Raw genomic sequence first — 16093 nt, 5'->3', positions numbered from 1 at the left:
CATCGTCTCCCAATATGCATTCCGTTTTTCTGTCTAATGGATTACACTGAAAGTATGTCCATAAATCATCTCGTCGTTTCCGTTTATTGGCATCACCGCCACGGTCCTTCGAGCTTGCCACAGCCGAAGGTGTGTTATTGTTGAATGAAATCTGGTGCGCGTGCGCGACATGGCGGCAGCCGGGTGGTGGGCGTACCCAAAACAAGGGTAGGAAGCGGCAGCATTGCTAATATGTTTTAGCTAAAAACAGACAGATTTTACGCAAAATAGGCAGAAATGAGATGCATTGTGCACATTAGACTTATAATCATTTTCGTTCCGTTTCGTCAACGAAAACTCAAAAGCGTCTCGTCATGTTTTCGTCACCTTAGAGCCATTTTTAGCTAGTCATTGTCACGTTATCATCATAAAAATGGCGCGTCACCGAAATCATTTCGTTATCGTTGACGAAAACAACACTGGCTGAAACAGAACTCTTAAACAAATACCTCGTCGAGAATACAAATGTTTTGGTTTCGTTGGTAATCTACGTGTTGTTTATTTTGCTTGTTATATAAAGAAACTACTTTAAAAGGACTTTGTTGTTATTTATTCTTAGCGGAGTTTACCGGAAGTTACGTGTTTTCCACGAAAGCCGCTTGTTTTTGTTGTTACTGCTGAAACTGTCTATACACACAGAATAAAAAAATCTGTTACGTATTACTTTTTTTCATGGTAAAGGCATATGCTGCCTAGCCCTGCTGTCACAAGAGTTTCATTTCTGAATTGTTCCCATTTACTTAAGGCATACAGACTACAATTTAAGAGATTTCTGGCCAAAAAACGCCATACGGCGAGTAAGGGTAGCACATTAAACTATCTTTTGTGTCTTCTTTGCTTGAATATTTAAAATGGCCAATGCCTAAAATCATTTATCTTGTGCACATGGACTTGTTGGCACAGTCAGACACGTGACAGTTCTGTCAACTGTCCCGAGCATCATTCACGCTGGCCCTGGGCCTTTGTGCACTCCTTATTGTCCAGCCCTTAATGTTCAGATTATCAAAGGTCACATTATCAATGTATTATGTTCCTTTTGAAGCTGCAGGAAAACTGGCCATAAGCCTGTTACTTGCCAGTGCCCATTTTTACAAACATTTTGCCCATGGCAGTCTTTGTACCCTGCTCATAGCTGTGTTTTTCACTTAAATTAAATCTGCCATGCACTCTAACTAAGCCCATTTCATGTTCATACAGAAATAACATTCATTTTAAAACAAATACAGTATGGCAATATAAAAATAATACGGAAATGTGTTATATGTTGACTAATGCCAATATAGTCATTAATAATTTGTGCATTCTTGGTTGTGATGGGTTAACTGTAGTTATTTGGAGAGCTCTGCCTAGGCTTATGTTTATCCGAGACCTTTTGCTATTTGTTGTGAGCCCAACAGACTTGCCGTATCTATTCGAGCGCAAACATAACAGCTCCTTTCATGAGCTCTTCCTGCAACATTATCACCTTTACACAGAAGACTCTCCCATGCCATCGACAGGTCTCTTCTTCAAAGCGCTTGACTGATTTCGCAGCCTAAGGCATCCTTTTGTTATGCCAGAGCTGTGGTGACTCCTTCAGTCGAAATTATTCACAGTCTGACACATTAACTGTTAATAGCATCGAGATAGTATCATCATCAACGCTGTTGTGTTTTGTTATTGTCTCGCTCAGGCTTAATGTAGTCGCACGCGGGGCGAAATCTAAATGGCGCTTTTGTGACCTTGAAGGGCGATGCTACCCGTAAGGTCGAAACTGAGCAACTTCACAAAAGAATGTGTCTATATAGCATAATCACTTCAAAGAAAGTCATTTTGCCATTTATCATAATGGGATCTCCTGGGTGGCACATCTTTATGATTCATTTTCAAACCTAATTTGAAATTTATTCAAGATCTTATTTAAGATTTAATATGCTTTTCAATTTTAATGTTAATTTGCGCTCATGTACCCAAAGACTCAGTGGGAAACGTTTCTTGCTTCTTTTCATGTTTGTTTGTTTTTAAGACAAACAAGTTGAAATCTAGTTTAAAAAAGCTATACGTGACTTCTTCAACTACGTTTTCAAGGCAACATTACGATTTGTTTTGCGTTTTAGATTCATGCATATGAGACAATAATTCCCCTTCAGATTATTTACTGTAATTGTTTTGCCCTTCGGTGTGAATACAACCAATAGCAATGCTCACTTCTGAATGCAACTCAACTATACAACTATACTATACAGTTAAATTTATGCATTAAAGGAATAGTCTACTCATTTTCAATATTAAACTATGTTATTACCTTAACTAAGAATTGTTGATACATCCCTCTATCATCTGTGTGCGTGCACGTAAGCGCTGGAGCACGCTGCGACGCTTCGATAGCATTTAGCTTAGCCCCATTCATTCAATGGTACCATTTAGAGATAAAGTTAGAAGTGACCAAACACATCAACGTTTTTCCTATTTAAGACGAGTAGTTATACGAGCAAGTTTGGTGGTACAAAATAAAACGTAGCGCTTTTCGAAGCGGATTTAAAGGAGGAGCTACGTTTTATGGCGTGGTAGCACTTTTGGGAGTGCTTCGACTCGGCGCAGTAACACCCTCCCTCTCCCATTATGAGAGGGAGAGGGGGAGCGGACTTTTCAGGCGAGTCAAAGTACTCCCAAAAGTGCTATTACGCCATAAAATATAGTTCCTCTTTAAAATCCGCTTAGAAAAGCGCTACGTTTTATTTTGTACCACCAAACTTCTCGTCTTAAGTGGGAAAGACGTTGATGTGTTTGGTCGCTTCTAACTTTGTCTCTAAATGGTAGCACTGAATGAATGGGGCTGGGCTAAATGCTATCGAAGCGTCGCAGCGCGCTCCAGCGCTTACGTGCACGCACACAGATGATAGAGGGATGTATCAACAGTTCTTAGTTAAGGTAATAACATATTTTAATAATGAGTAGACTATTCCTTTAAAGGTGCAGTGTGTAATTTTTAGAAGGATCTCTTGACAGAAATGCAAAATAATATACAAAACTATATCATCAGAGGTGTATGAAGACCTTTCATAATAAACTGTTATGTTTTTTTTACCTTAGAATGAGATGTTTTTATCTACATACTGAGGGTCCCCTTACATGGAAGTCGCCATTTTGTGCCAACATGTTTCTACAGAAGCCCTTACCGGACAAACTTTTTTACTAAGTTGTCTCCGAAGATGACGTTTGTCCGGTGGCAGCTACCGTAGCTTCTCTATGCGTTTCAAAATTGAGGGGTGAGCAGTGGACTGAGCCGTTGGTTGCAATTCAAAACCTCACCACTAGATGGCGCTGGGATTTACACACTGCACCTTTAAAGGGATAGTTTACCCCAAAAAAACATTTTATTATGCAAGTAAACTATAATGCAAGTAAATGGTTTCCACCACTTTAAGAGTTCAAAAAGTAGATACCCAATAATCCTTCCTTATGACTCCTGGTAACATATTGGTGACATATTGACGCCTTGTAAAGCCAATCCATCATTTGTTGCAAAAAATGTAATGTCATTTACAACATTATTGGCATTTATGCAGAGCCTCTGCCATACATGAATGCAATCTTCTTCTTTTGGTGTTTTGTGGGGGCCTCACTTTCCCCTTTCTGCTCTTTAGGTGGCAGTAAGCGGCTGGTTTGCCAATCGTCTCTGCATTAAGGCTAATAATGTTGTAAATAATGTTCAGTTGTTTGCAAAAAATGATGTCAAGATGTCAATATATCACCAGAAGTCATGGTGAATACTTTTGTATTGAATATATATTTGAAGAGTTTGGTTGAAAAACGCAAAATACACGATACCGCCAAAATCAGTATTGTATCAGGTCATTATGAAAAAGTCAATTCTTATTTTTACGTAAATTCCGATATCTGCTGTGTTATTATGTCATCTTTTCTCCCTTTTTTTCAAACCGTGACAAAAGGCAGTCCTCCTTCTCTGCAGAATGCAATAAATTCGCTTAACCAATCACAGCGCACCATTCCACGCATTGTAAACAATAATGGTGGTGCTTTGAATACACACAAAATCCTAGTTTTCCTCATCTACTTTGTAATTTGTGATCAACAAACAAACAAACACAAAATAGCCGTTTTGATGGCATTGATAAACCTGTGGTGGTTTTCTGTGGCGGGGAAGAAACGTTAGCCATCAAAATTGAATAATTTACGGGAGGCAATCGGGCAAAGGAAAAATGTCGGCTGTTGCTTGTTCTCCTGACAGCATCAAGCTTCTGTCATACTAACACATTGACCTCAGGTGATCTTATGAAAAACTTTCCATTATTTTACTCGAAGTCAACGAAAATCGAGCAGGACCAAAACATTTTACAGCGGATCGCTGTCAAGAAAGTTCAGCGCTAACGTCCCAAGTATAACAGCAGCAATGACAATATTCTTAATATGACAAAGTAAATGTTTTGATTAATGCCATTAATGTTTATTTTTTAATCAGTGTGTACAACTAGTCAACTAAATGAATATAAAATGGCAAAGAGGAATGCACATTTATATATTGATTCAATAGATTTATAGCATTTTGGGGAAAAAAACTTGTCATGGATTTATTGCATTTTGTGAAAAAATTATCAGTTTTTATAATAAATCTCTGAAAATCAAATTATGGATTTGAATTTTTAATGTTATAATAACCTAAAGATTCTTGGTATAGAAAACACATTTTTACCCAAATTAGTCAAAATGGATTTATTGCGTTTTGGAACCAAACTCTTCATATCTGCTTTTTGAACTCTCAAAGTGGCGGAAAGCACTTACCTGCATAATATGAATCTCAGAGCACTGCGATTCTGCAAAATATCTTCTTTATTGTTCTACTGAAGAAATAACGTCAGTAACATATCGGATGGCCTGAGGGTGAGTAAATTTCAGCAAATTTTTTTTTTTTTTGGTGAACAATCCCTTTAAGCAACAATCTTCAAGGTGTTCAAACTGAACATTTTATTTCGTATTTACATATGCATATGCCACCTTTCTCCAAAGTGACTTATAGTTCGTTCAAGCTATACATTTGATCAATGTGCATTCCCTATAAAATCAAACTCATGCGGTCTGCTTAGCTACAGGAACACTCAGTCAAATTGTATCAAATACTGCATTTCTTACTGAACAGTGTGACGCAGATGCTAATTCAGCAAGGATTTCATCTGAGGGTATTTTCCGTGTTTGATATACTTTTAAAACATTAAACACCTCTGCGTTGTGAGCACCGTGTTATGTGAGCACAAATCCGTTTTCCATGAGACGTTTCTTGTCCTTTGATTCGAGCCTTGTTTATTTGCTTCACTTGTAGGCAAGTCAAGATTGCTGAAAATTGATTCTGAAGCATTATGTTGTAGCCCTCCCTTGTTGTTGACCTCCTATTTATTGTCTTCCAGCACTCAAAACAACATAATAACTGCTAGGGTAGTTCTTATTGGCTGCATTGGAGATGTCAGCCCCGGTGTGATTACCAGATGATTGGTGTTGTTCACATAAGTCTTTGGTGCCATTTAAAGGTTTCTGCTATTCAGTTAATAATTCAGCATTTGTTGTCATTTCTGATTTAATGGGGTTTCGTAAGTTTTGGTTTATAATCATTTGTTGATTCTGTTTCATTTTTGGCAATTATTGTTAATCCTGTTTCAACAGCGATACATTAATACAAACAATTTGTTTAAAGTTTATGGAAAATTCCAGATATATCACAATACTAAGGTATTGCAATGGTATTGATGTGCAGTCCCTAAGGCATCAAGTCACTATATTAGTCTGTTTCCTAGTTTGGCACATGACCCCCTCTCAGTGTCAAAGGGTAGTTCAGGCCAAAATGAAAACTGTCATCATGTCCTCACTCTCATGTTTTTCCAGACCCATGTGACTTTCTTCTGTGGAGAAGATGATGTTGAATGTAAGTGATTGACAGCTCCAGTCACAATTCACTTTAATTATATGGAGCAAAATACTTCAAAATGTCCCCTTCTGCTTAGATTTGAAGACAGTCGTACGGTTTGATATGAGGTTAAAGAGCAACAATGGTCCGATTCACAACTTTACATTTCCTTTGGAGTGTAAATGTGTATTAGTACATGTTAAAGGGACACAAGGCAGCATTTTTATGTTAATAAATCATCTTCGTAAGTCGGTATATGGTTAAATGACTCATTACTGGACGAATGAAGTCTCTCTCGCCCGCCCCTACCGTCTGTAGGAAGAATACCCCACTTGCAACTTCGCTGTATCCGACCCGGTGTCCTTCAGTCTCGCAAAGTCTCAGATATCGCGAGAAGCAGTATCACTTTACAGCAAACAACACAGAGGCAGGCGAGATAAACACGGCTAGCAATTGTTGCAAATGGCAGAGCCGGGGAAGAAGCATCGAAAACCCTTGACGGAAGGGAAACCTAACTGGATTGGAAATAAGCTGATAAACTTGGTTCCGAGGGGGGAGGGACAACAATTCGTTTTTACGACAGTGTGTTTGAAAGCATTTACTTTAATACACTAGGGGGAGCTCGTAGAGAAATATTACGCAGACTTGCCTGGTTTCCCTTTAACGGTACATACCAAAGTAAACGATTACGCGAGTTATCGTCTCCAATGTAAATCTCTTTTCTTGGACTACAACAAAGACACAGATTGTAGGCAACAGTTTACTTCCTCATCCTGTTGACACGATGGTCATTATCATAATTCAAAATATAAAAATCACAACATACAGATTAGCTGGCCGATCAGTGCTTTTCAAATCAGTGAGTTGTGTACAAAATAACAAAATATGGACGGTATATGGAAAATAATGTGTTTTTAAACATAAATAAAAAATCCAGCCGAAAATGTAAACCGAAAATGAATGTCAACCGCGCCCCTCCCATCCGTGCGCTAGCGCTTGGGTTTCACTCACGGTGATCAGTCGTCTCCCACCCCTCCCCTTCGTGCTCAAGCAGGTTTCACTCACGGTCTAGCTGTTTGCACGCGTCTGCAAAGATTAAGTATGTCTTGATGTGTAAACTTTAGAGAGAGTCGCGCTAATGTGCCTCATACTGCAAACCATTAACATACATTTGCCGAATAAAGCAACGAAACACAACGTAACGTTTTTATGTGGAGCGACTGTTGCGCTGTTGGGATTCACCCTCGGTCTCTGTATGTGCACGCGTTTAAGTGCCCTCGGTAGTGCACATACGAGAGAAACGCGTTTAAAAAAAACAAGCAAACATAAAATCTCGCTGTTATTGACAGGGCACATATAAACAAAATTACCTCCACAGTATTCTTTTTCTAATAAAAACATTTGTTTATGTCTTAAGTGTATGTATAGATTACAGTCAGATTAACCTACTTAAGTCTGTGTCATTAATGTTAATCAAACAACCCATGACAAAGAGACAAATAGCTCTAAAAAATAATAATATATTTAATTTATTGTGTTATGATTCATTTAATTTGATTTCTGTACCTAATGCTAATTTCAGACCTTATTAATGTACAACTTTGTTCTCTTTTATAAATGTTTGCAATTTCTTTATTGTTTATTAGATTTTTCCCACCCGCTTTTTGCTGATCCGAAAAATAATTTGATCTGTGCCTCAATAACTGTAATGTGATCCGAACTGTGAGTTTTTTCATCCGTCACACACCCCTAGTAAAGTTAGTACACAGTGATAGCCATAAATGCAATTGTACTAATAATTTGCATAATAATTTATTTTGGTGTTTCGGTTTTGTTTTTTCGGCCTTGGTTTCCATTTTTCGGTTTCGGCCAAGAATTTTCATTTCGGTGCATCACTAACCCCAACTATATATTACATTAAATATATGCATTTACAAACTCATGTTTCGGTAATGAGAACTAAAAAGTTGTCTAGGTACTATGACAAACAAAATTTTAACTTTTATCTGGAGAGAAAAAATAAGAACTGCTTACCTGGTAGCCATCTTGAGTGTCACAGTCAATTATGTCCCTTCCAACAATTTTTTTAAAATGTTAGTTCCTTGAGGGCTTAAACAATGATTGAAAATTGTTGCGGAGGATGAGAAAATTGGTCTTGGACACATTTATATTCCTTATTATTGTCTCTACATTTACCAATGATCACCAAATACCACATGTTTCTTTACTGTAAATGTTTATAGTATAACATGCACTGAAGCTTTTTATTTTTTAGATTTTTTAATTATAAATATTTCCATGTCAAAGAACCCAAATCCAGTCATGGACACGTTGCGGTAATGACAATTTTCCCTTTAAATGTGGAAAAAAACAACAAAATTAGTTTGTATGATTGAAATCATGTGCAAAATAGTACATGAAGAGATGTTTTTAACTGTATGCTTCTTATTTTGATACTCTTACTTTGCATTTACTTTTTTTTATCAAAGTGTTTTATGACCTTATAAGTCTAATTTCATGAGAATCACCCAACTGATTATGAGCCCCATTTACGTCCATAGTAGGAAAAAAGTACGACTATTACAGTTAATGGGGCTCACAAACGGTTTGGTTACAAACATTCCTCAAAATATCTTCCTCCGTGTTCATTAAAACAAAAAAATTTATACAGGTTTGTAACAACATGAGGGTGAGTGATGGCAGAATTTAACTTTTGGGGGAACTGTCCCTTTAAGAAAGGTTATAATGATTCACAGTGGGAAACTAATTGTATGGTAATTATATCCTTGTGTGGACAGAGTTTGTTTGTTAGGACTGTCAATTCATTTTAAGCGGATTCATTATGCGATGTGCAATTTAATCAAAGTAATTGTGAGTAATCACATTTGTGGAGAAAATCCCCAAAGTAAAGTCAATTTTTTATTACCAAACGTTACTATAAGTGCTTCATATATTGTTGGTTTATTTACAGCCTATTTGTCATCGAAAGTACACTGTAAAAATGATGTCATAACAACATATATTTTTATAGTAACAAATTAGGTTAAACAAAGTCAAAACTTAAAAAAGTAGGTTAAATTGACTTGCATAATTAAGTTCATGCTGCATTTTTACAGGGTACAGTAAGCTTTGAGCATTTATTATTAGTTTATCTAAACAGTTGCCTCATCATCACCACAGATAACTATATAAAGGTCTGTAATTGAGTAAAAATGAATCGTCTTGAACCACTGTCCAAATCAAATACACTCCAAAAAAACATTAGCACAATATTGTATCTCTGTCTTCACTTAAAAGTGCACAAGAAAGATTAGCTCAGCTGTGCGCTACTCAGATGGCACAAACACACACAATCTCTTGTTGGGATTTAATTAAGAAACAGAAACATAACAAGGAAATGGGGTTTGGCTTCAGGCAGAAATATAGAGAACAGGGTCAGAGCTACACCTGCTACTCGGATACAACTTCTGTTGTAAGTGTGTCTTATTTATATATTAAAGATTTCCACAGCAGAAAAACGAAAATTGATTTTTTTTTCCCCACAGCTGTCTCAAATAAACGCATAAATCTGTGTATCTAATCTCAATGATTGAAAAATAAAGAAACTGAGTTTAATGTACTAGAGACTGTGCAGGGTAACCTTTTCCCCTGGTCTTTTGGAAATAATTGAAAGCTTAATTCTAATTATGCCGTATTGAGTTCATGGTTTGTAAAATGTCATAAGTGGCGATTCAAATGACTTTTTGTACACAGAGCTCCTTTTCGCATGATCTCAATTAACGGTTAATTGGTATCCAGAGATTAGATGAAGTTAAATGCATATTAGGTGTTAATAGTTTCACGTGGAGCCGCGATTGTTATTAATGTTTCTGTGCGCGGAAGCGTACGATCGCAAACTAGGCACAGGCTCAGAAATGTGCATTGCCTCAAATGCCGACGAAACGTGGCCAGTGCTTGCTTAGGGGAGGATTGCTGTTGCTCATACAGAGGAATAATTATTATGGTTGTTAATCTAAAGGACAACTGTGACAATGAAGACTAAAGAGCATTCTATATATGTCAGAGATAATGTTAAACAAATGCTTTAGGAAAAGGTTACTGAACAATATTCAAGTCTTGGCTCGTCCCAGCGGTGTTGGTTCAATTATTAGGAAGTGGAAACTACTGCAAACCCCCCAGACGCTGTCGAGAAAAGGTCATCCCTCAAAACTCTGCACAAACAAGGAGATTTGTGAGCGAAGCCACAGAGGGGTCCAATGATCACTTCGAATGAGTCCAGCAGTTGACTATAAGGTGAAACAAACAACATTATTAAGAGCTTTGCATAGCACCATATGGGAGAATTACACAAGAGAAGGCGCTTTTCAAAACGCATTGTGTCAAAGGACATCTGGCATTTGCCAAACAAGCAAACAGTAATGGTGAGCCAGCTGCTATCTGGAAAAGTGTTACACGGGCAAATGAGACCGGGACGTGTCCATTCTTGGGAAATGAAAAAGCAGAAAACATAAAGTCTGAATAGTTTAAAAAAATATTACATTAACATAACCTCAGGCTCACAGCTTCAGGGCCATAACCACTAGGAATTTAATAATTGCGATATTGAATTCAATTGTACTTTTATGTTTAGTCATTTAACAGACACTTTTATCCAAAGCAGCTTGCAAATGAGAAACATCGCAGGCCATTTGTCATAAAATACTTAACAATACTTGCATTACTTCAATGCAACGGTTCGAAAAATAGTACAGAAGTAAAGCAGAAAGAAATTATGTATTTATAGGAAGGCTTTTAATTGTGGATTTGTATAATTCCTTTATTCATAAAGCATTACAGGGTATCTGTATTATGAGTCAAATATAACCAAAAACAATAACCTAAGTGATTCTCTTATTAGGTGTCATGAAACATTTTGATAAAAAAGTAAATGCATAGGAGTATCGAAATAAGAAGTATACAGTTACAAACATCTCATTACTATTTTGCACATGATTTTAAATGACATCATACAAACCAATTTTGTTTTCCACATTTAATTCATTACCGCAACGTGTCCATGACTGGATTTGGGTTCTTGGAAATATTTATAATTAAAAAATCTAAAAAATAAAAAGCTTCAGTGCATGTTATACTATAAACTTATACAGTAAAGAAACATGTGGTATTTGGCGATCATTTGTAAATGTAGAGACTATAATAAGGAATATAAATGTGTCCAAGAAAAAAAATTCATCCTCCGCAACAATTTTCAATCATTGTTTAAGCCCTCAAGGAACTATTATTTTCAAAAAAAAATTTGTTGGAAGGGATATAATTGACTGTGACACCCAAGATGGCTACCAGGTAAGTAGATCTTATTTTTTCTCTTCAGATAAAAGTTGAAATTTTGTTTGTCATAGTACCTACACAACATTTTAGTTCTCGTTACTGAAACATGAGTTTGTAAATGCATATATTTAAGGTAATATCATGTTGCGGTAATGATCATTTTTGATAATGATAATCTAAAAAAATGTAAATAATTCTATAGGAAATATGTTTTAAATCCTAAAAAAATAATGGTTATAGTAAGTTCAGACCTTAATCTTATATCTGCAAAAAAAAATTAGTCTTCAAGGGCTTTTTAAAAAATCTGATGCTGGACACCTTTTAAGTCTGGATTTCGTGAGAAACACCCACACGTGTTTTAGTAATTGCGTTTTTATTACTCTTCGAATTGGGCCAATTTTGATTGAGATATATGCCCAACGGACAAATCAATTTCCCATAAAACTTATATCGCAAAAAAGTGGTTTTCAGGCATGTCAAATGAATATATAGAGGGTATGAGTTGAAGATGGAACCGTCAAGTCGGACACCTACTGCTTGCCGTAGTGACGTGTGCGCCTTTTTTAAATCGTGAATGAAGTTCCGCTTTTTTCATTTTTATTTTTTACACAGCACAATATAACATATTCAGGTACATTTACAAGTTTTACCTGTTATGAAAACATGAATTTATAGTGTTTATTATTGGAACTGAAGGTTGGATTAAACATGAGACTAAAGAATTCCATTTCAATTTCCAGTCTGTGTGCCCAGCAATTTCGATTTCAGCCAAAATGATTCTTCTTGGCGCATCACTGTTCGTGTTTGTATGTAGTAGTGACTGTGTATGAATCTTTTTTCAAATATTTTAATGATATTTTGTTGTCTCACAACACACAGATTTGGGGAACTCATTCAGCAGGGTTTAGTAATCATCCCAGGTGAATACCATATTGTAATGTAGCTGTCCAAAACATGAATCTAAGTGCAGATATTAAGTTTAATAAACACGACATAAAGACCATAATCCAAAACATGAGGACAATATGAAATAACCACTGATCTATATAAATGACTGGATTGCGCATAGAACGCTTAACATAACAGGGTGAAGTGAAACCAGCGCAGAGTTCGAGCCGCCATCTTGGTATACCCAACCGGCAGACGGCATCATTGAGTTGAATCGAGAATTGAGGATAAAAACCGACCCGAGAACAGGAATCGAATCGATTTGATAGCTTGTGAATCAAAATCGAATCGATCTGGAACATCTGAATCGATACCCAGCCTACTGTGTACGTTTTGATAATCGTTCGTCGAATCTGATTCCGTTTTGTTTGTTTATTGTTTGTTTGAAAGCAGAGGGTCTGTTCTTTCATTCGATATATTTGTATGTTTATATATTTTTAGACGAAAATTTTCCCAGAAGTAATTTTGTGAAACTTTTGTAAAGATCACAAAAAATGCTAGTGGGCAACTTTTCAAAAAATGTCTGGTGGGGAATGTTAACATTAATTAATTTTAATTTAATTTTAATTTTTTTTAATTTACAAATTTAAAAAATCAAAGAAAACATAAATGCCTTCTGCGTAAAACATGTTTTTGTCTTACATTTCATACTGAAATTGGGTGAACTCTGTGTCTACTCGTTTCCTACTGTTTGGATTACATTTTAGAATGAAATTGGGTAACGAAAGTGCCAATTTTATCCTCGTAATGTTTTTTGAATGTTTGCAAAGGATTGTGGGTGATTTGAGAGTTCGAAGGACACACTTCAAAGGTGGCCAAATGAAGGGCACAGAGGCTGCCTTCAAAGCATCCTTCAGATTGAGATGTCATTTGACGATGTGTTATGACGTAGATATGCAACTTTTCTAGGACGTATCCTCACATTTGAGAAAAACCTGGAAACTCGCTTACTTACTATTTCCCATGATGCAATGGGAGACGAACGCGTAACTGAAATCAGCTAAAGGATACTGACAGTAAACACCACAAATTTACATTTACTGTACACACTTTTGATAGTTCTTGTTTGCAGTTATTTATTACTTTTCAAAAATAAACAAATAAAAAAACCAAATACCTAATATAATGCATATTTTATTAAATTTAATAAATAAGCATAATAGTAAATAATTATGACAAGCAGTTGTTTTGTTCTCTTTATTATCGACAATACAAACCATAAAGCCACACAGCTGTACACGTTTATGACGAATCTCTGCGACAATTCTCTGACGCACTCATTTTTGTTCACTTATTCACCATATGTCATTCTCTATATAGGGAATGATTGAATGGTTTTAGACAGCCTCTGCATCTGAAACCCCCTACTTCCAAACTATATAGTAGTAGGCGAGGCGAGTAGTACAGTATGTGTGAATTTACAGTATTCAAAAAACATATATTTGAAACATATAATAGTGGAACAGATGATGCAAGTTAAAAAAGAAGTTTGGAAGAAGGTTAAATTTTCAGGAACAGACTGATCCCAAAACCCAAAGTGAAATAAACCACTCAGAGTCTGTGGTTCTGAAATGGCAAACTGTATCATCTTATTAATCTGAACAACCTGGAACACGTCTGCCGGAACAAACAAGACAAAATAACACCAAAGGTGTTCATAGGAAGACTTCTGTGTGGCATTGCCACTAATGTTGTCTGTAGCAAAACTTAAATTGTGCAGATTGAATATTTATAACATCCAGATTACACATCTGAGTTTTTTTATTGTCTTTCAGAATACTTTCCTCATGATAAAAGTTTGAAGTTTTGGTGCTTTGATGGATAGCAGCAAATAAAAATTATGCAGAATTTGTCCATTCAAATGAATTAATTTGTTTGTAAGACACTGTCCGCGCCAGTGCGTATGTTTTTACTGGCTCATTTAAGTTTTCTGTTATGGGTACAGATGCTTGTAACGCTGTAATAGATTGATTTGTGTTAGTCATTTTAGTTCACCAAGGCATTATAATGTCTCAAGAAAATAGATAATGCGGCTAATGGGGTTAAATCAGACGTTATTTGGTTGATGTTGCATGGGTGTTTAGAGCACGTTTCACTTTTAATTTCATTAAAAGGCTTTTATGCTGGTCCACAGCTGTAAGAAAGCACTTTTAGTAAACAAAAACAACTTTGTGTCTGGAAACTTTACTGTAGCTCTGATGCGAAAAGCCGCAATTGATTTAGCCATTAGATTGTTGCTAAGCTGATAATATAAAATAAACATGAAATTCTGATAAAATGTTCATTTTAGTCACCAATTCTATATCCGTGTACACATTTTATCACAATGCATTATGGGAATTTATTCATTTTAACATTTTAGAAAGAAGTGAACATAATGTATAATAACAAATAAATGATCACCATAGCTCCTTATAGACGGTTCCATAGGATGCACGCGTGTTGTCATAGTTATGTGCGGCTGGCCGTAAGTTAACTTTTTGGTCTATGTCTGTTATCAGTTTGGCTAGCGACTAAACTGACCTCTGGAACAAATTCTTAGTTAAAAATAAAAAAAATTGGTTTCCAAAGACGAGGAGTGAGGGCGTCCATAGAAGTGGTTTGGCAGCCAGGCAAGAATTGAAGGATCTTTTAAAGGAGGGGTGTATGATTTTTGAAAAACACTGGAAAAGGGAGTCGGGCCGACTACCAAAACACAGGGGGCGTGTCTAATAACCAACATCGTTGCCTGGGTTGCATATGTGTGGGGCGGGTCTATCAAAAGAAGGTCTAGATTCTATTGGGGTAGGGGTCTGTTTGTTAAGATGATTTTAAAAGAAGTGATCAGTTTTCAGAGATCATGCACCCCTTCTTTTAGGTACATTTACATTATAAGCAACTTTGTCGCTCTGTGTCGCTCGTCTCTTTCAAAGAGGTTATTACTGTGGGTTCACACCAGCCGCATTTAAGGCGTCAAATTCGCGTCTAGTTTGCCGCTTGAACATTTTGAGTTTACTCGCTTCATTCGCGTGTGAATGCCGCATGTGAAATTGTAGTCATCGAGAGATTCACACGGAAATTTGCGTCATGGGAGGGACTTCTGCGACTCCGCTCGCTTTTTGTAATCACGTCACTACTAGAGCAAGCTCCTGATTGGTTAACGTGGGTGTTTTTCCGCCAAAGTTCACAGTTTTCAACTCGCATGTTTGCCGCGGCAACGCTTAATTCGCGCCATTCGTGCAAACTAGACGCGCAAATGAGGCGGAATCGCATTTGCCGCGCTAAACGCCTCATTCGCGCCACGAGACCTCCAGACGCACGTCAACGCATCTTCAAATTGACTTAACATTGAAATCACTTGCCCTTGACGCCTCTACCGCGCGGCTGGTCTAAACGCAGCATTAGGAGGCGTGTCTAAATCAGGTTGTCATAAACAAGTGAGTAACATCCACTGCAGTAACTGACGAGAGACGGATGACGTGAACACCACTGCTTCGTTCTCATTGGTAGTTGCTCCAGAAAGTTGCTCATCATTTGCATAAAGTTCAACTTTTGTCAACTTTGTTGCGCGACTGGACACAGCCATCCGGTCGCCAACAGCCACCGTCGCTTGTGTCGCCAGATCCCGCCAAGCTTCCATTGAAATCAATGAGATTGCGTCGCTCTGCTACTGCTAGTTGCTGCTAATGTGAATGCGGCTTTAGGTAACATTGTACACATTCATTTTACAGTAACGTGTAGTAGATTTTACACCTTAGCTATGATTTGAACTAAGATCATTTACTTTTTATTTATTTTGCTTAATCCACTTTGGGGGGACTCTGTTGTTTTGGATTCTTTGCGGAAGTCTACCCAAAGTTAAAGGAATAGTCTATTCATTTTCAATATTAAAATATGTTATTG

At 36.8% G+C, this 16093-nt stretch overlaps 1 protein-coding gene across 1 annotated transcript in view; it reads left to right on the top strand.

The window, feature by feature from the left end:
• The window catches only part of grin2ab (glutamate receptor, ionotropic, N-methyl D-aspartate 2A, b), a 133512-nt gene that overhangs the window by 100252 nt on the left and 17167 nt on the right, over nucleotides 1-16093 (top strand). The gene's annotated exons all lie outside the window — the stretch shown is intronic.

The sequence above is a fragment of the Misgurnus anguillicaudatus genome, chromosome 3, assembly GCF_027580225.2.
Source record: "Misgurnus anguillicaudatus chromosome 3, ASM2758022v2, whole genome shotgun sequence".
In the NCBI taxonomy this organism is placed as follows: Eukaryota; Metazoa; Chordata; class Actinopteri; order Cypriniformes; family Cobitidae; genus Misgurnus; species Misgurnus anguillicaudatus.
Note: the sequence above shows the minus strand (reverse complement) of the source record. Positions and strands in the feature narration are given on the sequence as shown.